The following is a 20,946-nucleotide window of genomic DNA, read 5'->3' on the forward strand; positions in this document are numbered from 1 at the left end:
TCTATTTGGACTTTGGGCCAGCTGTTGGGTGGATGGTTCCACTCAGCTTTTCAAGCTTCCTTGTACATTAATGTCTATATATATAATATCAGCGATCTGTGGACAGGCATAGAAAGTGAAGCTGGAAATAGGCAATCTTGGGTACTTATTTATATGCTTTCAAAAACAAAAATAGTGATTTCCACTTTGCTTTCATAAAGGTGATTACTTTGTAGATTAACCAAATGTTAACCTATAATTATAAAGATCAGTACAGCGTGATATTGCCACATTTAAAAAATTTGGAAAGAATGTTCTGCATAAAACCAAACATTTCATCTTTGATTTATACGTCTTGCTTTTAACTTTCTTTTGTATGGTTTTAAATAAATATATTAAGTTCAGTGCTGTCATCACTATCTTGAAACAACCTTATTTTTATAGTTTATTTCTTTTAATTGGGGGCTAGGTAGAAGATCAAATTAAGCTCTCATTGAAGCTTTTAAATTGGGTACTGAACAATTATTTTTGAAGAGCCTGTACTTTTATGACAGGGACTGTGGTCCAGGTTGATAAGAGAAGAAGAAAAAATCAATTTAGACCTTTTCATATTTGAATTCATTAAATTGGTCCTACTCTATTAAAATAACAATTTATGGCAGCCAATATTGTGCAATTGCATTGGAAGAAGGGAAAAAATGCAAGGTGGTAATGATGATAGATTTATCAAGTTACACGGTTGGAACTTATTACTTTGAGTGACAGTAATTTTGTATTCAGTTAAAAGATTGTAGTTAATAATAATAGAGTATCCAAGGATCAGGATTTGAACATATAGATCCCTCTATTCACTTTAGCTCTATATATTGCAAATAAGGATTTGGCATTGATGTAGCAATGAAAGAAGTCTTAACTGAAGCTCATTTTTATTCTTCAAATAAAATTTGAATAGAACTTTATGTTTTGTCTCCTCCTGGCACACTTTGTACTGGTACCTAAAAGCAAGCTTTAGTCAGAACTATCTATATGTAATTCTGTGGTTAATGCACCAAACATGCTTAAAGTATGTTACTGGCTGCAAAATGTATTTCTAGCTCTGTGGAAAGTGGAGCAATTAGTACCCAAGAGATGTTTGCTTTCAGTTTTTCAGAAAGTGTTTACTGTGGTAGGTTAAAGACTGATGTTTACTGTATGATCTTACACAAAAACTTTACTTGTTACATTGATAGCTTATATATCATGAGACACTTATAGTTTATTGCATCCCAATTCCTAGGATTTAGGACTACAGTGTATTTTAAGCTACTTTTGACTGGCTAGATTGAAAAAACAGTAATATGCCAGAATTTCTCAATGAGAATGGTCATTAAGGTACCATAAATCCAAAAGAAATTTTGTAGGACTTTAGTGGTTGTTTTTACGGTTCTTGCTGAGACAGCTTTGAAGAAACCCAAGTAGAATTTTTTTTTGGAAGTTGATGATAAGCATCTCTAATATTCAGACTAAAGTATTGGTTTTAGTAAGGGGAAAAAACCCCTAAAACAGTTTTGTCACATATGTGAACCTAAGTAGCTTTAAATACTGCTGGGTACCACTATCACTGTAGCTGTGAATATAGCAGCTTGCCTGATATCAGCCCAACATCTGTCACTGGTGATGACAGTGAGGAAAAACACCAAAAAACAAAACAGGAAAATATTTATTTTTCACTTTTTTTTAATATTTCAATTTATATGAAACCACAGGTGTGGGGTCCTGCTAACTTAACTTAGTCACAAGCACTGAAAGAGGCATCCAGTTGCAGGGTGTCCCAGCTGTAGGCACAGGGGCCCTGCTCCGGCTGCCCCGGAAGCATAGGGCTGGTGCCCATGGAGCCTGACAGCAAGGGCAGGTACCCCGGTGCCGTCCTGTGCTGTGAGCCGTGTTATGCATCAGACGTGTGTCCATGGAAACTGGGTTCTTCAATGGTGCTATCAGAGATGCTCAACCAAATTGATATCAGCAGGATCTGTCTGCTGTATGAGAGTGGAATTTTACTCATTTACAGAAGACTTACAATAAATATCCAGTTTCAAGTGAACTAAAACTGAAATGAATAAACTAAATTCCTGCTTCCCCCTCTGTTCTCTCAACCTGGCAGGAAACACAGTGGGATTGTGTTATGAATTGGGATGGTTGCTTTAATTTTTCAATGAACTGCAATTGTATGCATAGGAACCTAGTATCAAAAAATAATCCTTTTAATATATTAGATCCATAGACTGGAAAACTAGATCTGCATGGCTTAATCTGTCATGCCAAAGGTAACAGCAGCTCACCAGCTGTAGTGCACCTGCTGTGCAAGTGCCCCAACCTTCAGGGTGAGTGGAGTATTTGTTTCACTTGAAATGATCTGTGTTAATGTAATCAAAGGCTTCCAAATTCCCTTACTTGCTGCTGTAAAAGTAGGTGCTGTGTCTCCTGGGGCTAATATGAAATTGTTACATCCTGATTTATGGTAGTCTTGCTGTTTCAAGACCAATTAAATCTTTAGCTATAGCAATGGTGGACTAGTTGATCTTAAAAATCTTTGGTTACAAATGAACTGGATAAGTAGCTTTAGCTTAGCACCATTCATGTTCCAGCACTGGTGTGACTCAAAGCTGAAAGATCCGATTTGGCTCAACAAGTGAGACTGCCGTTTCAGGGCCCTGAGGTCCTTCCGGGGGTGTGATGGTGTCTGGCTCAGCCATGATAAGGTCTGATCTGTTTTGCAGGCACATAGACCAAGGCCAACAACCTGTCAGAGGCCTCTGCTAGTTGCTTATGCTTTCTCTGGGTATCGGGCAAAATCAAAGGCAAAATGAGTTCTTATAGGTGTGTCCCTTACAGGAAAGGGAAATGCAATATGCACGCTGAGGGGCTTTCAGCTGAGACAATCTCTTGGTAGTGCTGATTGTAGTTCAAAGCATATGAAAAATCCTCTGTTGAAGCAATTGCTATTTCTAATTCCTTCTCTCTTCCCCCTTACTGATTTATTGCAAAAACTAAGTGGGAAAAGCCAAAGCGAAAGCGTGAGTTCTATTCTTTGTTCTGACGGTGGTAAGAATTGCAGCCCAACCTAATAATCCCTTGCAGACGTGAGTGTCCCAGTTGCAGGCCAGCTGCCGAGAGTGCAATTTCCCATGGTTGTGAATCTCAGCCATGGGATGACCCCACTGAGCAGCCAAGCTGTCACAGGAAGGCAGTATTGCAGGAAGGGGCCCACCTTACGGGTGGCTGAGGGCAACCCTCAGGAAGGCTTTGAAGATTAGGGCTGAAACTTTAGATTTGACTTGTGTTGAAAGGAAAACTTTCAGCATAGCACCTGGAGCTCTGCATGATGTGCTCTTGGTGACTCCCAGTGAATCTATGGCAATAATATGGGCAATAGTATAAAATGAGCAGAGCTTTGCTTAACTGAATGACACAATAAAACCCATTTAAATTCAATAGGAAAATCAGATGTGGAGCAGTACACTGACATGAGTTTATTTAAAATCAAGGAGCTCTTTATTGCCTCAAAATTAAGCGAGAGGAGGAAGTGCAGGAGTAAGAAAAGTTTCAAATTAAAAAAACACACACATGCAAAAAAACCCCACCCCAAAGCCAGGGAGAGAGAGAAAGGTGTGGTGATTGATTTAGAAATGCTGTCTCTGCGGTTTCTGACTTGAGACCTCTTTCAAGATGTTAAGTACTCCCAAGCTAGGGAGTCAGTAGATAGGAACAGATTTTTTTTTTAATATTCTATTTCTTGTTTAACTAGATTCCCAGATAATGTTCATGAGTATCAGGGGATGCCTCATTATAACTGGTTTTGAGTTCTGTATTCATCAGTGATTTACAACAGTTTAATGTGGCTTTTCAGGTAGTGGGGTGTTAGAAGCCTGCCCATTTCATGTGTTCTGTCCTCTTCAGAAGACAAGCAGAAAACCCCAAGAAAGGTGAAAGTCAGCATTTCATGTGAATAGTCACGGAAACAGCTCATTGTGAAAACTGTTCTTCCATTATGTGACTCTCCAAAAATCTTAACCAAGCTCCAGCAGATGCAAACACAGTGCAGACGGTCGCAGTAATTATGCTAACCAGCGATAAAAGCTTCCATTTATGTGGCCCATCTACATCCTCGATGCAATCACTTCCAATCGCAAAATGCATCTAACAGTCGGAAACCCAGAGCATTATTAGATTGCATTGACTCTGTTCCCCACAGCTGAGGGAATGCTCTTTCCCTGCAATACATTTTCCTAACAATTTCAGGACCATTGAGATACACCCTTGAGTCAATTAAAATTATCTCCACTAAACTAGACTGCAGCTTTTAAAGTGTTGTCTAATAGCTCATGCGAGCAGCACCCATCTAGATTGCAGTTATGTACAGTGGTTTTATAAAACATAATTTATATTCTCAGCATGTCAGTTCAGAATGGAATTCTTATTCATTTGCTGTGATTTCATTTTACTAACAAAGCAGTGCATAAAGCCATTTTTTAGTATAATACAGACTATTCATCTTGCAAGAAACAATGAACAAATGTAAAACATGGTATTATTTCGTCTGACTTTAAGCGTAGCTGCTTTTAGGTCTAGGGAAAGCTGCACTTGGATAACGAGAGGCAGGTGACTAGGAAAACACAAAATGCTTATGTGCTGCTCACTATTTCTGCAGATCCTCTTTTCCTTTCTCCTGTTTGTTTTATAGCTCTTCATTGGTAAGCTGTTCTTAAGCTACTGCTGGACACAAGAACAGTTACAAAAGTGGTTTTTGGCTATATGGTCTGAGCAAGGGTGGTAGTAAGTTTGTAAGTGACAAAGTTGATGACAAATAGGCCAGTTCAATGGGGAATGAAGAATTTTCTCAATATATGCATCAAAAGTAGAGATTTTTAAATTCAAACTTAGATGTAAGCCTCAGTTTTGCTTTTTTTCTTGTTTAAAAAGAGACAACAAGCAGAGAAGACAAAATACTGCTTTTAATTTGACTTTTAGAAACCACACACCTGTACTACATAGGGCTGGAAGAAGACTGAACCTATTTTCACGTGGTTGCATTGTGGCAGTTTGTCATTATAAATGTCTCAAAGGATTATGAGGTGGAAATTGATGGTCTGAGCTTTCATTTTATTTGAGGGATGCTGGTAGCTTAATTTAGTAGCAGTGGGCTTTGATATGAGCAATTCTCAGAAATAATATATTGCTTGGAGATAATTGTGTTCTTAGAGGTAGTTGGACGGATTAGATATCGCTTCCAAAGGGGGTGTTTTGTGCACAGTCTAGAGGGCAATTTACTTGCTGTTGTCTTTTGATTAGGGGTCTGAACATGGGATGTAAGTTTGTAATGTAGCAGTGTAATGTCAGGTATGTGCTGAGTGTGGGACGGCTGTAAGCATCAGATTTTTTATAAAGTTTTGGGCATTATGTTGTGTATGGTGAAGTGTTTCTTTAGCAAATTAATCATTAGACATCTGTGAACTCTGGCACACCATCCTGCTATGGCTTGACAATTCTGGACTTGGTCATCTGTTCTGTAATGCAGTGTCCTGGTTCCAACTGGAATAGAGTTAATTTTCTTCCTAGTAGCTGGTACAGTGCTGTGCTTTGGATTTAGCATGAGAATAATGTGATGATACATTGATGTTTTAGTTGTTGCTAAGCAGTGTTTATACTAAGCCAAGGACTTTTCAGCTTCCCATGCTCTGCCAGGTGCACAAGAAGCTGGGAGGGGTCCACACCATGGGACGTCATGCTCAGTACATAAACTGGGGAAAGCTGGCCGGGGGGGCCGCTGCTCGGGGACTGGCTGGGCATGGGTCGGCAGGTGGTGAGCAATTGCATCATGCATCACTTGCTTTGTATATTCTTTTATCTTTATTATTATTAGTAGTAGTATTTTCCCTTTTTCTGTCCTATTAAACTGTCTTTACCTCAACCCACGAATCTTATTTTCCCCCCCAATTCTCTCCTCCATCCCACCGGGCGGGGGGGAGTGAGCGAACAGCTATGGTGGTGTTTAGCTGCCTGCTGGGTTAAACCATGACATGCAGTGTTGAGAGCACCCCAGAAAAATTCTGTTGCAGAAGCAGCAGGAAAATCCCACATCCATGATCAGGCAATAAAAGATCTGCTGGATTCAGAATGAGATCACTTCCTCATGTTTCCTCCTTTACACAACTTTTGGTGTGTGTGAGTCAAACCCGATACTGGCTTAATGTACGTCAGCGAAAGACTTAGAAAGGAAGAATATCAGAGTGGGCCTTGGGAGTGCAATATTTGGCATTACTTTTTCAGTCCTTGAGGCCACAGGTTTTGGCAGAAGCTGAGCCCTGACGCTACCTGAAGCTCTGGCTTCTTTCACTTTGCCTCTTCAAGTGCTTAGAAATCTGCTTGCTTTATTTTTTTTTTTTTTTTTTTTTTGTAAGTGTTAAAACATCACAGTTTTTAAAAGTTTAAACAAAGTCCTGGTTTGACAGGGCTCAGTTTCAGCATTAAAGATGGTAGCTATTGGCATGAAATTAAAACACAGCAAATAATTAAAAACATGAAATGACTAGTAAAACTTAACCTTTTTCAAACCCCTCTCCCCAACTTCTTGGGTTTTCCCCTCTATCAGTACGTTTGTGGATTTCACTGTATGAAAGCATGTGGAAACAAAAATGTAATTTAGAATTATAGGAGTTGGATTTTGCCAAAAAAAGTCTTAGGGAAAGCTAAACTGAGGTGACTTATTATCTAGACACTAGGCTTCGTTAAAGTAATAAGTCAGTCTTTGACTAATACGGGCAGTTGTGGAAAGAATACAACATTCATTTTACCTAGTTTAGCTCAGTTAAATAGTGTATACTCTGTTTAGAAACCACTTTGAGCCTGTAAAACTAGGAAAAGCCCCTCTTCCAGTTCCTAAGTAAAAACTTGGTTTGGCTTATCTAAACACTTTTTTCCAGTTCACTAACTACAGCCATCCTTGTTTTGTTGTTTTAAATGATAACTTGTGCATTTAGACAAAGCATTTTAACAAGTTTAGCTCAGTTAAATAGTGTATACTCTGTTTAGAAACCACTTTGAGCCTGTAAAACTAGGAAAAGCCCCTCTTCCAGTTCCTAAGTAAAAACTTGGTTTGGCTTATCTAAACACTTTTTTCCAGTTCACTAACTACAGCCATCCTTGTTTTGTTGTTTTAAATGATAACTTGTGCATTTAGACAAAGCATTTTAACAAATCAAGACATTTTAAAAGCGTGTTTTTCTGTGTATGAACTGAGTTTCAATTTCTAAACAAGATCAGGTAGAAGACCCAAGTAAAATGTTAGTCTTGTAAATAATGCATTGCATTCAGCTGTTTGACAGAGTGTGTAAAACTTAAAACCTACTACATACCAAGCAACAACTGCTGAAAACAAGGAAAAACCATGCAAAATCAGAAACATTCCAGCTCAATTTTAATCCACCACTTCGGGAAATCATGGCACGTGTTGTGCAGGAAAACATCCTTCAAATGAAATATATAGTACTTTGACAATGCCCATTTAGTAAGTTACCATTAAAAATAACAGTTTCCACTTACAAAACTAGGTAGTAGATGCCTGAATGACCAGCCACGATGATGAAGCATTTCTAGCTGCTACTTTGTGTCATACTTACTTGACAAACCAATTTGGCCAAGGCTGATTTTTGACTTCTGACAATGGAATGGTGAGTTAGGGATGTGTGTGTTGAGAGTGATGTACAATGGATGTCTACTTAGGGAATGAAGAAATAAATATTAAAGTAGTGAACAATATTTATTTCTTGGTGATTAAATAAATAAAGTTTTGGAGTGGAGATGGATGCAAAAATTTTGGAAGGATATTTTGGAAAGAGTCTCTCTGCAAGAAGCTTTTAATTAGCTAAAGATTTTATACTGAAGTCTGAAACTGTGAGAAGTAAGAAAATATCTTATCAAGGCTGAGGGAAAGATTTGCTGTCTGTTAATGCAGTGACCTTTATAAAGTTCAGAAAACTTTCAATATCCTGTTCAGGAGAATGAATGAAAAAGAAAAACTGAAAAAGGAAATTGAGGAAAGATGTTATTAGCAGTGCCTTCCTGGGAGTGGTTGCCCGTGTTTTGATTGGCTGTGTCAGGGAGGGGAGAGGCTTTTATCCACATATGGCTGAAGCATTATCTTGATGTGGGCTATAAGGGAATATGCTGCGTGAGAAGATACTAAATTAATTTTTAAAAATACAGGTGAAAAAACTGTACAGGCTTGCCAAGTCTTTCATTAAAACAGAGGGTTGGAGCTGACGTGCTGTGAGAGACAGAAGACAAGACCTGAAATGATTCACAAGTTGAGGGCGAAGCGTTACTCTGGAAAAGAACAAAATACCTATTTAGAACAGAGTTTATTTAAAAAAAAAAAGCTATCAATGATCCTTCAATCTGAATTCTTGCTTGAGAGCAGATTACAATATTCAGTGGCTTGGGGAGGCTTTAGTGAAAGTAGATCAACATCTACAACCATGGAAATGTGTGAACTTGCAGAAACACTCCTCCCATACTAATATAGAAAACATTCCTCTCTAACATACAATGGCACAAAAATGATGAGAGAAACAGGTGACAGAGTATTTGAAAAGCACCCATGAGGCAGCATATAGCAAACTCGGAAACAAAGTGGTTTGTACTACAGTTTGGAGTAAAAGTGCTGGTTTGGCACTGAAGAAGAACAGGAGATTAAAATAAAGAGACATATGTTAACAAATGGCTTAATTTCATTCAATGTTGGGCTCCTGTGCAACCATTTTATTTCTTGAAAATCCTGAGACCTTGCCAGCCGTAGCACTTACTGCCTTCTGCTCGTCCTGACGATGCCCAGTGCGCCTTAAACAAGCAGCTCACAGAAGTGCTAACCCTTATGCCCATTTTATTGGTCGGCAGGCACAAACGGGAGTGGGTGTAAAAGTTGGCAGAAGACCTCTTGAGCTGTGGTCTCACAGTAGTGAATTCATGTGGCTGGTGATGACCATGGCAGCAAGTAAAGTGTTGCTCCAACTGGAGTCAGTGGGCTTTAATAGATATTAAACCATAAATAAGTGGAAAAGACACGAGAAATATGGCTAGAGATTGGCTAATTGCTTTAAACGTGATCGAGGCCATTGCTTCTGTGTCAGATTTAGCCAATTTGGATCACCGCTTCCAAGTTTTAATTAAAACTGGTGTTGCTGCCATTAATTGTATATTCCAATAACTTCAAATAATGCAGATTACTTTTATTCAGTTGTCCTCTCCTGGCCCTGCCCCACCGAGATCACTGTTAATTAGATACTACATTACATCTAGCAATGTCTCTATTGCTGTTAATGTTGCTGTCTATATTATCTGGATGGCTCCAAAGTGAGAACATGCTGAGAATTTAATAAAATGACTGGTAGTTGAGAAGCAGATATTAATGTGTTGTAAAACATCTCATATGACACATTTTTTAGTAAGTGACCATGTCACTCATAAAAGGGGATGATGCAATTTGCAGTCAAAGCAAAGAGTTAACTAATTCAGCTGCTCAGAACACTTATTTTTCTTCAGGAGCCTTAAAATAAAGTAAAGAAATACAACTGTCATAGACAGATTTCAAAATGTTTCTTGCACACGTTTGCCTTGTGTCATGCAGGATGTGGATAAGCATTATTAGAAAACTATTTGTGATTAATTTGGTTTTGAGGCTGCTGGGTTGCAAAAGATGTGATAGCTGTATTCTTGGGGGGAGGAATAATTTGCTGGCTATGTCTGCTGCAGGTCCCTGATCTGACACCTTTGGGAAGAGAGGAATAGCTCATGGTAACCCATCAGGCTCCACTGGGCAAACGTGTGTATATTCATGTTAACACTTTTTTTTGCACTCTTCTCCATAAGTGTCAGCCAGAAATTAAAACTTGGAAGAAAAGATTTGGGAAATTGTGGAACTTCTGACATTTTCAAAGTTGAAATGTATTTCAATTGGTGTAATTCCTCTTGTTTTCACAGTGAAGCCACTTTTTTTCTTTCTTTCTTTTTGAAAGAAATGGTTCTCTGGAATTGCTCAGAAAGAAAAAAGGGTATTTTTCATTAAAATCCATTTCAAACAAGATTTTTAAACAAGGGTTAAACTTTGTTCGAATCTATCTTTGCTGCCTGCATACGATGGCTGCCGTTTGTGCAAGACTCCTTGGAAGTAGGGACTTGAATGAATCCTGCAGGCTGCCTTCATGCACTGCTCCAGCACATTCTGTGCTGCGGGTGGCCTCATTGTAGATAAAGTTGGACATCGAGAAGCTGGTTTCAGAGAAGCAGTGCCAGTCTTTCCACTGATAAGGCCTTCCTTTGAAGCTCTTGAGCTGTATTTTGTCTCCCTGTGTATTTCTGAAGAGCATTGTGTAAGTTTAACAGTGTAAATAAATAAAATAAATAAGCCTTGTACATTTATCTCTGATGAAAGCCTGCTATAAATTTATATGCAAATTAGGCCCAGCTCCCAGTGAGTTGCCAATGTAGCCTTCAGGGCTGTCGGGGTTGTGCACCTCAGATCTTACCGTTAGGAATTCTTTCCTGATACCCAGACCAAACTTTTTTTCCCCTTCATTTAATCTCTTTACTATTAGTTATAGCAATTACCAGCCACTGAGATTGCTGCATATTTTAGTGATATTTTAATCTTGTAATTACAATGGGAAAGAAGTTTTTACCCCTAGTTTTGTGGTGTTGTGTTGAACTGGAGATGAAAGTGAACCTAAGTACTTTCTTCTTGAGTAATAGTAATAAGAGGAAGACGCATTCCTTCACGTCCTGTAGACGTACAAGGAGAACTGCAATCTATTTTTGTAGAACCTGCTCGTGTACGGTGATCCTCTGCATGCTGTAGATACTAAAGAGTATTGTGAACCGTTTTTCTATTTTTTTTCTCAACAAACAAAGTCCTTTCAGTTTATGCACTGTATACTTCAGTGATCTGCTGCATATATGGATTAAATTACAAATTGTTTTCAACATTGCTTATGAATTTAAAGTCTGGAAAAGAAAAGATCCTCCTTTGGGTTATGGTTTTTGATTACATCTTTCTAATTACACACATCTAGTGAGATTACATCACATATTCCACAGACATGACCAAAGCGTATGGCTCAAGATTTAGGAGATAAACATTAAAGTGCAAACACATAACTGCAGAGTAATGTAATGTCAGTTAGGAAAATTGGGTTGAGACTTCCAGACTAACCACAAGTAGATCCAAAGCAGAGGGAAAAATGCAATTTTTCCTTCATCTGGTATATGTTAGGGATTGCATTTTACAGATGACTCTGTGGGCATCGTACTGCTCTTTACCAGCATGTGCACATAGAATGATCTTTGGAATCGCCCTAACAGTGGGAGTAACTGCAGAGAATTGCTGTGGGATTAAAAAAAAAAAAGCACAGCCATTGATATTTTTTTTCTTATTATGTGTAGTGTATTCCATAATCCTGAACGGTCACTTTTTTACTGCCCAGCTATTGAACTGTAGATTTAATATTTTTCTTGTTCTGGTGATATTGAGCAAGACACGCTTAGTCTTAGTCTGATCACGATTGTGTCACTTGAGTTGTCAAAAGCATGAGGAAAGAAAAAGAAAGGAAGGTATGCCCCCAAACTTCTCAGGAGTCTGGACATGACAAGGCATCCTCCATCAGCTGATCAGTAGTATCACACCTTGTTAGAAATGGTGCTCTGGCTCCTGCAGAGCAAAATGCAGAGTAGGAAAAGGGATCTCTGCTTCGCAAAGAAAAAAGATGTTGCCAGTCTGTAGCTTTTCATGACTGAGGTTTCCAGTTCCTATCATTTCCTGTTGTGGTATGGGGGCAATTTGCCTTGTGTTTCAGCAAATTAGTGCACCTGCTGGAATATTGCCTCTGCAGCTCCTGCTGAGCCATTTCAAGCACTCATAATGCTGTCATTTGTATCAGAAAGGTGGCAGAATGGCGCTTTTTAGCGTGCAAACCTGCTGGAATGTACCACTGTATTTCAGACACTGAGGGTAAGCTGTCTAGGTAGTAAAGCCATAAAATATTGCAAGTAAGAAAAAAATACTCAGAAATGAATATTGCCAGAAAGAAATACAAACAGTCTCACACATCTACTTCCATTTTAATATTCATTTAATTATGAGTGTCAAAGGTAATGAGACATACCTTAATCATTTTGACCTCTTTTTTTTTTTTTTTTTTTTTTTTTAAATCTGAGTACCTAAAGTTAAGTATCTAAAACTATATTTAGACATCTCGGTGAAAGTGGCCTGATTTTCAAAGGTGCTGAGCAATTGCAGGGATGGGAGAAGTGTGATAGCTTTTGCCCTGGATTCCTGGGCTTAAAAATTAACATAAGAGCTTGTTGTTGGAGAGGATCAGACTATGAGCTATTTTGAAAAAGGGAAATCATATGGCATTGCATGCTAATGGCAATTTATCCTTTTTCAGTAGAAAAAAGGGAGATGACTGGAAATGTTCAAATTAAAACTTGTAAATGTGTCTGAGTATTAAAAGGAAGAGAGAGGAAGAAAAACTCCGTTGAAATAAATTATTTTACACTGCTCTGGAATATATGCAACCAAGCCAATATCAAAAGCATTAAAAAACCAAACAAACAAAAAAGAAACTTGTTAGTCCAGATCCAACCTGAAGTTTTTTGTTTTAATAGTAGTTATAAAATGTGGAAATTAAAGCATAAATGGAAACACTGACACCACTTTAAGTTTAATGGTATAAGGGCACTACTTAAACAATACAGTTAATGCAGTAAACCTGGCAAATCCCCTTAACTCCAGGGGGCTCTTCCTTATTTGGTGATCTCTCAATCTTGTATAAGATATTTTAAATGACTACATCTCTTTCCAGTTTAGAAGTTACTGCTGGGCATTTAGTTTTCATAATGTTGACTTTAGCATTCTTTAATGGTCTCTGCATATGTTTGATTTATGGCCATTTTATAGCTGCAGTGAATTGCCACAAATTGGGGGGAAAAAAATCTTATAAAATGACAAAGATAATAACTTTTGCCTCACAGTACATTCAGAGTCTTGGATCTTTGCTTTTAGCCTCTTGTTTTGTTTGCTTTCACTTCCCTGGGTGAATATTGAAACTCCCCAGTGTAACGGGTCTGTTTTTCAGGTACGCTAAAGATTTTTTGTTTTTGTTTTTCACTCTGTCATAATAACATTAAGTGGTCATAAATGGAACAGAAACAACTGCCTGAGAGTACGTCCTGTGGGAGAACCTCCCTAGATGTTTTGGAGCCCAAACTAGGGATGGGATATTTGGAGGGAAATCACATTTGTAAGGGATGTGGTCTTGCTGGGCATAGGATTGGGATAGATGGAGGTTCTGAGCACTGTAAATAAGTAAAGTTCAGCATTGCATGCCTAGCTGGGGCTGTGGGAAGTTGCGGAGAGCATGAGTACATAACTCATGTTACGGTGGATGACCCCATCAATACAATTTGGATGAGTGTTCCATGCCCAACTTGAGCCATGGTCCTGTATGTGTGTATGTATGTGACTTTTATTCTCATATTTAATGCTAAGCACGTGTGTGTGTGTTCACAGGATGAAGGCTGTAAGTATCTTGAAAGCCAGGGGAAATACTATACTAGAGGGAAACAGTATGAACTAGGCTTTATTATTCATTCTTAATGAGTTGTGTTTATAAGACAAGTGGAAGTTGTGGATACTAGTAAAGTTGATCGTTACAGACTTTGTTGCAGCTATGAAATATAAATGATTGAACGAATGACTTGGAAGCTTTTAGCTTTCAAGGTCTCTAGAGTACAGTTTACAGGAGTGATGGAGCGTTGACAGATTTGGAACGTGGTGGACCACCAGGGACAGTTTGGTACGAGACCCATTTAGGAAATAGCTTATCAGTAGTCCCTTCTCTTTTATTCCAGATGGTTGATAACAAAAGCCTGTTGGTAGACCGTATCTGAGGCAGTAATGCATAATAGAAGTAATTTGCAGGCAAACAAGACCCAGACTATGTAGGGCCTTGTCACTTCTGCCTCTCAAACATGAGGACAATTGCGAGTTAGGGCTGACATCTGCTTCTTGGTGTGCTTTTCAACAGTTGATGGAGTGCTTGGAGCAAGGCTACCACTCCTAACGTGCCTGTGAGAACCAATCTGGCGAAAGAAGGGGGGAGAAGAGAGCCATGCTGAATTGGTGGTGCCTCGTTGTTGCTGTTCTCTTACCAATTGTTTGTTAGTCTGGGTGTAAGATGTAGTTTAAAAACAAGCGCAACTACTGAACCACCTTTTGCTTAAGGAGGGTAGGTAATACAACGTACCTCTCTATGGGCTTGAGAAAAAGGAGTAGTGGATGACTTGTGTTGTCTCTGGTTGTGTTCTCTGGACAACGGTGAGTCATAAAAGGTTCAGCTGAGGTCGATACCCACTGAGAGGTGTGGAGAAACAATATTTCCATTCAGTAATTAACTTTGGGGAAGATATGTATTTTATTAAAATGTTACATTAAAGCAGACTTTTATTCCAAAAGAAAAAGAGCTGAATCCAGCATGAATGAGGTTGCACAGCTGCTGACTTGTATGAACTCTCTGGCACCTTGGGAAGGGAAGTAGCAGCCCTTTGCAGTATAAAGATTGTTGCTTAGCAGTTTGGCAAGGTTAACGGTGTGTGCTGAACATGCAATGCCACAGCTTAATGTAAGAGGAGATTTTTTTTTTTTTAGGTGTCCTGGAGCTTGGTTCAGAGCAGGAAGAGTTTTGAAGAAATCAATACCCACAGCCGGTGGTGTTTTTTGGCTGACACATCCATTCTAAAGTTAAACTAAAGGAGGAGGAAAAAGTTATGTTGCTTGAAGATTTAGAAGAAAGACCAGTTTGTTTAAAAGAAAAAAATTTTTGAAACAAGGGAAAAAAAAGCAAAAACAAGAGGAATCTTTGTGCTCTGTAGCCTGTATTGTAGTCTTCAGCAAAGAATGAGTAACATTATGGCATGAAACCTGATTAAGCTGGGGCAGTTTGTCTTCCAAGCAACCTTTTATGGGCCAGATCTTGATCCATTTATTTCCTATGCTCAAAGTTATTGCCATGGCATCATTAAGCACCATGCATGCTGTTGGTGTTCCATAAATAGGAATAATTGTTGTTGTAGCCAGAAGGCTGGTCTGCTTCCAGCTCTTGGTGCACTGGAGAGATAGTAGGATTAAAAAGAGCTTTTAGACCCTGGGAAGTTGAAAGAGCACTTTATGGAAACCGTCTTGTATGCATTATCATGTTTCTAGGCCAAATAAAAGATTTAGGCTATTTCTTTCAGGGCATCTGCAGGAGGACAAATATCCCTCAGTTTGGTTTGCTCTAAGACAGAGTATCTGCGAACCTTTTGAGATGCCAGTTGGAAAGTAGACATTTTGAACTACATCAAGCTGCAGTGACAGCACTTCCAAAACATAATCCTGGAAGCCCTGTGCCTGAAAATATAGCAGCTCTTTAATATGTAACCAAAATGTATTTTTTCCCCATGTTTCTCTAATATATTTCATTCTACTGTTTATATCAATACTCGATTTATAAACAATAGCTTGCAATTTACAAATGATATTTTTAGTGGCTTTATGCAAAACAAGAGGCAAGACAGCGCTATTACAATCGTTTTGCAGTGTACAAGAAGGAAATCCAAGGAGAAGGTAATAGATTAAACCACTTTCTTGTGCTCTCCTCCTTTCAAAGCTTGACCAGCCACCAACAGATTCATGGTTACTGCAGACAGTAAAAGTAATTATGCTAATCAGATAATAAAAGCTCCTATTTTTGTTGTCCATCTTCAAAGCAATCACTTTCAGTGACAAAATGCAGCCAGCAGTTAGAAACAATGGGCACTATTAAAATCCATCAGCTGAACTCTAGTCTTCTAAGGAAGCCACTTCCTTTGTTCGGTGCATTTTTTCAAAAATTCTGGGACATATTAAACAGTGGGATTTGTGTTCAGTGAACTGGTCTAGGAGTTGTCTAATGACACTAAGATCACATTAAATCAATACTTCAGTATACTGTACAACTATTCAGTATTCGGTGTATATTGAGAAAAATTGAAGTTGCACTCTGAGCTACATCCTTAATCATTTGGTCTTCAAACACTTCATAGGCACAGATGAAGCTGAAAAGCTAGTTCTGTTTTGATCATCTTCCCACTCTTCTGATTTTGGTTGGGCTGGAGGTGAAAAGGTTCCCAAGTAAACAGTGAGATGGTAGGTCCTGTGCGTTATAAAAGGTGCTTTGGCTTTGCCTCACCTGAAGACTTTTGTTACTGGTGGTTCTTGGCTGCTTGCTATATGGTAGCTTTCCGGTTGCTCTGTGTGCTTTATAAATCTGGGTTCTTGGATTTAGTCCTTCTGTATCTATAGAGGTTTACTTCCTCCTTATTAAAAAGACAATGTTGTTGTTGGGCCTAGCAACTTAATCATAACCAGCCGCAAGAATTTCTTGCATATGTAAATTGTTTACAGAGAGCGTACGCTTGAAGAAGAGTGCGCTACCTTTTTTTCAGAGACTGAGTTGCTTTTAATCGGTGTTCTGTATTTCTTTCTTTTGTTTTCAAATGCGAGAGAAATTTAAAACCTGACCAGGAATGAACAGGAGAAATTAAAATACATTTACTGTTGCTTTAAGTTTGTCAACAGACGCAGTTATGCCCGTGTCTCCTCATGAATTCCTTCTGTTCAGTTTTGAAAGACGTTTGTATGGGTGAAATGAGTCTGTTGACCAAGTTGCTGAAATATAACAAGGGGCATTAACTCCAACAAACTTCTTTGTTCAAAAGCAGTTTCTTTCACCTTTCAGGTTTTTTTTTTTCCTTTCTTCTGTGAAGAACACAAGGAAGGTAACCTGTGTTTGGTTCCAACGTGGTCACTGCTAGGCAATGTGTAACTGTGATGAATTACAGCAGTATGGGCCATGTAAGTTTGCTCGCTTTTGTCTCAGAGGGAGAAGGATGATCTCATGTGCTGAAGTGTTATTGATATTTAATGTATTAGCTTGGTTTCCTGCAAGCAACATTAGGCATACAGAATATGCATAACAGCTTCCTCTGTTTCATTTATGCTTCCCACTACATTGTGGTGTTGCCTCAAATCCAGTTGTGTGTGTTTCAAACTGGTACATTAAGAAAAAATTTGGGTTGTGAATTAAAATATAATTAACAGTGTTAACTGAGGGCTAATAATAGTTCGCGTGTGGGAGGTTAGATCTGGCTTCATTGTTTTTTTCTGTACTTTTGCTTACTGTTTGATCATTTTAGTGTGCATACACGTTTGGGTGGTTAAGGGCCCAAAGCTACAATATTGCAAACACACATGAGATTTACTTTACTTTTACAATTTGTCTTACTGGGATGTGTGATGAAATTTAAATGTATGCTCAAGTGTTTGCTGCATTAAGTTAGGATTTACCCAACTTCAAATGCTTTAGTGCACAATTTTTAAATAAAACCACATTTTTTTGTCCTTTTCCAAAAGTGCACTCACTGAACCGTTATGGAATAGCTCACTATAAGGAGTTTCTGGATTTCATAGAAACTAAACAAAAAATAATGAATTGCACTATTTAAAAACACTGTAATGATTTTTAATTTGCTTTTTGGCTTTTGTTTGAAACAAAAGTTGAAAAGACATTTTTCCAATGCAAATGCTAATTTAAGCAGAAAGGTTGCTTGTTTGTTTGGTCTTTTTAATTTAGGTTTTAATTCATCTATCTAAGGAGCTTAGTTGTTTCAAGAAAAAAAAATAATCTAACAACCTCAGTAGCAGATAAAAGAAATGTTTATCAACTGCTGCCCAGATAAAATTGTTTTTATAAAAAATGGCCAATTAAAGAGCTTTCCAGCTAGGGTTTTGTATTCTTGCAACTAACAGTTGTAACTTGTGTTCCACTTTTCTGGAGAAGCCAAGCTGAAATGCTTTGCTATCGTGGCTGCTCTCCTCTGGTAGTTTGAATGAGCTGATTCAGAAATGTCAGGCACTGCTCTGGGTACCCAATGCTGGTAATTGCTAACCCTCTTATAAAAAGTTTGAGTGGTGCTTGGTGACACTGTAGTTATTACAGTTACCACTGTGCCTGGGCTAGCTTCAGTGAGCTTGATGTTCCTGCCATGGTTGCATGGGTGAGAAATCTTGGAAGAAAACTGTTTTTCCTGGGATTAAAGTAATAGAGAGAAGATTCTGTAGGAAGTCATGGAAGAGATGAAGGGTAGATCTCATTGTTCTCCCACACAATGTCATTATTTTCCAGAAACCTTTATCTATCTTTGAAGAATAACTAACAAGCAAGTAATTACATTTATTTCAAGTTGGCTAGCCTATTTACCCAAAGGCAAAGTATAATGATTTCCTAAATGATTTCATTCATAAAATGCTTAAATGAGTAAAGTAATTTTACACAGATACCGAAGAAGGGTTCCATTGTCTTTCTCACAGTACAATTTGTGAATGAGGAAGGAGAGGGTAAAGCTGTCAGAAGAAATGTATTCAATCTACTTCTGGGTCTGCTCCTATTCAGCCAGGCAGTTTTTACTGGCTGAAATTTTTTGCTGGTCTCAAGGTAGTAATGTGGCTGTAAGCATCTGAGAGAAGCAAAGTCCTTTGGAGAAGGTAAGGTGTGGTGTTAGATGTAGCTGGAATAAGCAAATAGGCTTTCTGAAGCCTCTCGGTGGGACTCAATGGAAGATGCATTTCTTGGCAGTAACAGCAGTATGATAATCCCTCCTTAATCGGTGAATTGCTGTCCCAGATATCTGCCCCCTGTATAACAACCTGGCATGGGAAGTCTTACACGTATTATGAAGCCTGTGGCAGAGGTGCTTAGGCTCTGCAGTAATGAGAATAAATAGATAAATAGCAGGAATTGTCACCTACTCATTGGAATGCAGGAGTGACTCTTAAAAAGAAAAAAGTAATGTCTTTAATAAAATTGAATCCAGGTTAAGAAAAACATTGAAGCTTGAGACAGTCACCAAGTCACCAAGTTCCTAATCAGTTGCTTGCTGTCTAGTGTCTTCCTTTGTGTTATTTCATATATTAGCGCTCCAGTTACCATATAATCTTCCAAGGTTGACCAGCTCTCAACACAAAATATTCAAGGAAAAGCCACGTATCTGTCAATAAACTTTACTCCCAAGGAGTGTAATTCCCCCTTTGACAGACTTTCTTACCTGATGTTGCTGCCAGACATAAGCAGATCTTCCAGGGCTCACAGATGTTGAGCACAGGCTCTTGCTGGACATGTCTTATGGTGCAGGTGTCCCTTGCTTTAGGAGCCTGCCCTCCAGCTGTGGCTGTTTGGGGAGGGTGTGGTGGGGTGGCTGCCCCCCAGCCATACAGCACAGTCCTGAAATGCAGGAGAGGGGTGGGGGTGGGGGCTGCAGGTGTCCCAGTTGAATATCATCAGGCTGGGGTGAAAATGAGTTATGCTTCTGGTAGATCTATGTATGCATTTTATGATTTAATAGCAGGAAGATGGGAAATGCACTGGTGAGAATGAGGCAAGTGAGAGCAAGACTGTGATCTGTACAGCAGTATGCATGCGTTTTCTGCCCTGTTATGACAAAGACTTATAAATACCTCTGAGACATTGCTGTCTTAATACCTGTAAATGCTTAACTACTGTCAAAACATAATTGTTCCCTTTCTGGGAAATACATTAGGCTTTGATACCTGCAAGTCATAATCAATAAATTTGTCAGGAGAAGAACATTCTGACTTGTTTATTGTTGTGAGATGCAAAGGTTAGAGGTTTTTTTAGAAGCATTTTCTTGATGGAAAAGTAGCTAGCGTGAAATATCTTTACTTATTCTTGTGTTTTAAAAGTAATAGCTTAGGAGTAGGGGGTATAAATAGACAGTCATAGCTGTAGCAAAGAGAAAGGATTCATAGTAAAATTGAGCTTTACAATTTAGATTTCAGTTCACTGGAATGCAAGTCACTTTTCTAGGACAAATAAGGTTTTTTTTTTAATTATTTCTGTGTACAGGTATGTAATTTGAATCATGTACCATCTCTTTTTTTTGTTTGTTTGCTCAAGGCATTTTTCCTTATCTAAAGCAAGAAGTTACTTTTATCTGTGGGGGTTTTTTTAACTTTAGACATACTTTTATGTTGATTTAATAGAGTTTAACAAGCAATTGATGACTTCTAAAACAACAGGGTTCCACGGTTGTGCAGTTAGCTTAAATTTATTTACAGTAACTTTCAGTCCTTGGTTTTTCTTTGTCTCGGAGACTACCTCTACCACTGCAGCTTTCTGGTCAATGATCAGCCAAAAGCCAGTGTTTGTAGATGAACTTCAGCACAATATGAAAAGAAATCTTCAGTTCCTGTAAAATTGTGCTGAAACAATGATATCTGTGCAGCTGAGTTGTGCTGTCAGAGCCCAGCGGCCAACATGCAGTCCAAGGCTTGTGTCTCTAAAAGCAAACTTACAGATACTGATTATCTTGAAAATGTCAAGATAGCTTAAAACATATATTGTGTCAATTAGTAACTTCAGTAAATGAGGAAATCTGCAATTTTTTTGAGTGAAGTTTTTTTTTTTTAATTAAATTTGAGTGGCCTTCTGTTATGGTTTAACCCCAGCTGGCAACCAAACACCACACAGCTGCTTGATCACTCCCCTCCCCTCCCCCCTGGTGGGATGGGGGAGAGAATTGGAAGAGTAAAAGTGAAAAAACTCATGGATTGAGATAAGAACAGTTTAGTAATTAAAACAAAAGAATAATAATAAATTGTCATGAAAAGGAAAATAACAAAGAGAGAGAGAAAAAAAAACCCAAGACAAGTGATGCTAATGAAAATAACTGCTCACCACCCACTGACTGATGCCCAGCCTGCCCCTGAGCAGCAGCCCCCTGGCCAGCTTTCCCCCTGGTTTATATGCTGAGCATGATGTCACATGGTGTGGAATATCACTT

Source organism: Aptenodytes forsteri, unplaced genomic scaffold, assembly GCF_000699145.1.
Source record: "Aptenodytes forsteri isolate BGI_AS27 unplaced genomic scaffold, ASM69914v1 Scaffold1, whole genome shotgun sequence".
NCBI classification, from domain to species: domain Eukaryota; kingdom Metazoa; phylum Chordata; class Aves; order Sphenisciformes; family Spheniscidae; genus Aptenodytes; species Aptenodytes forsteri.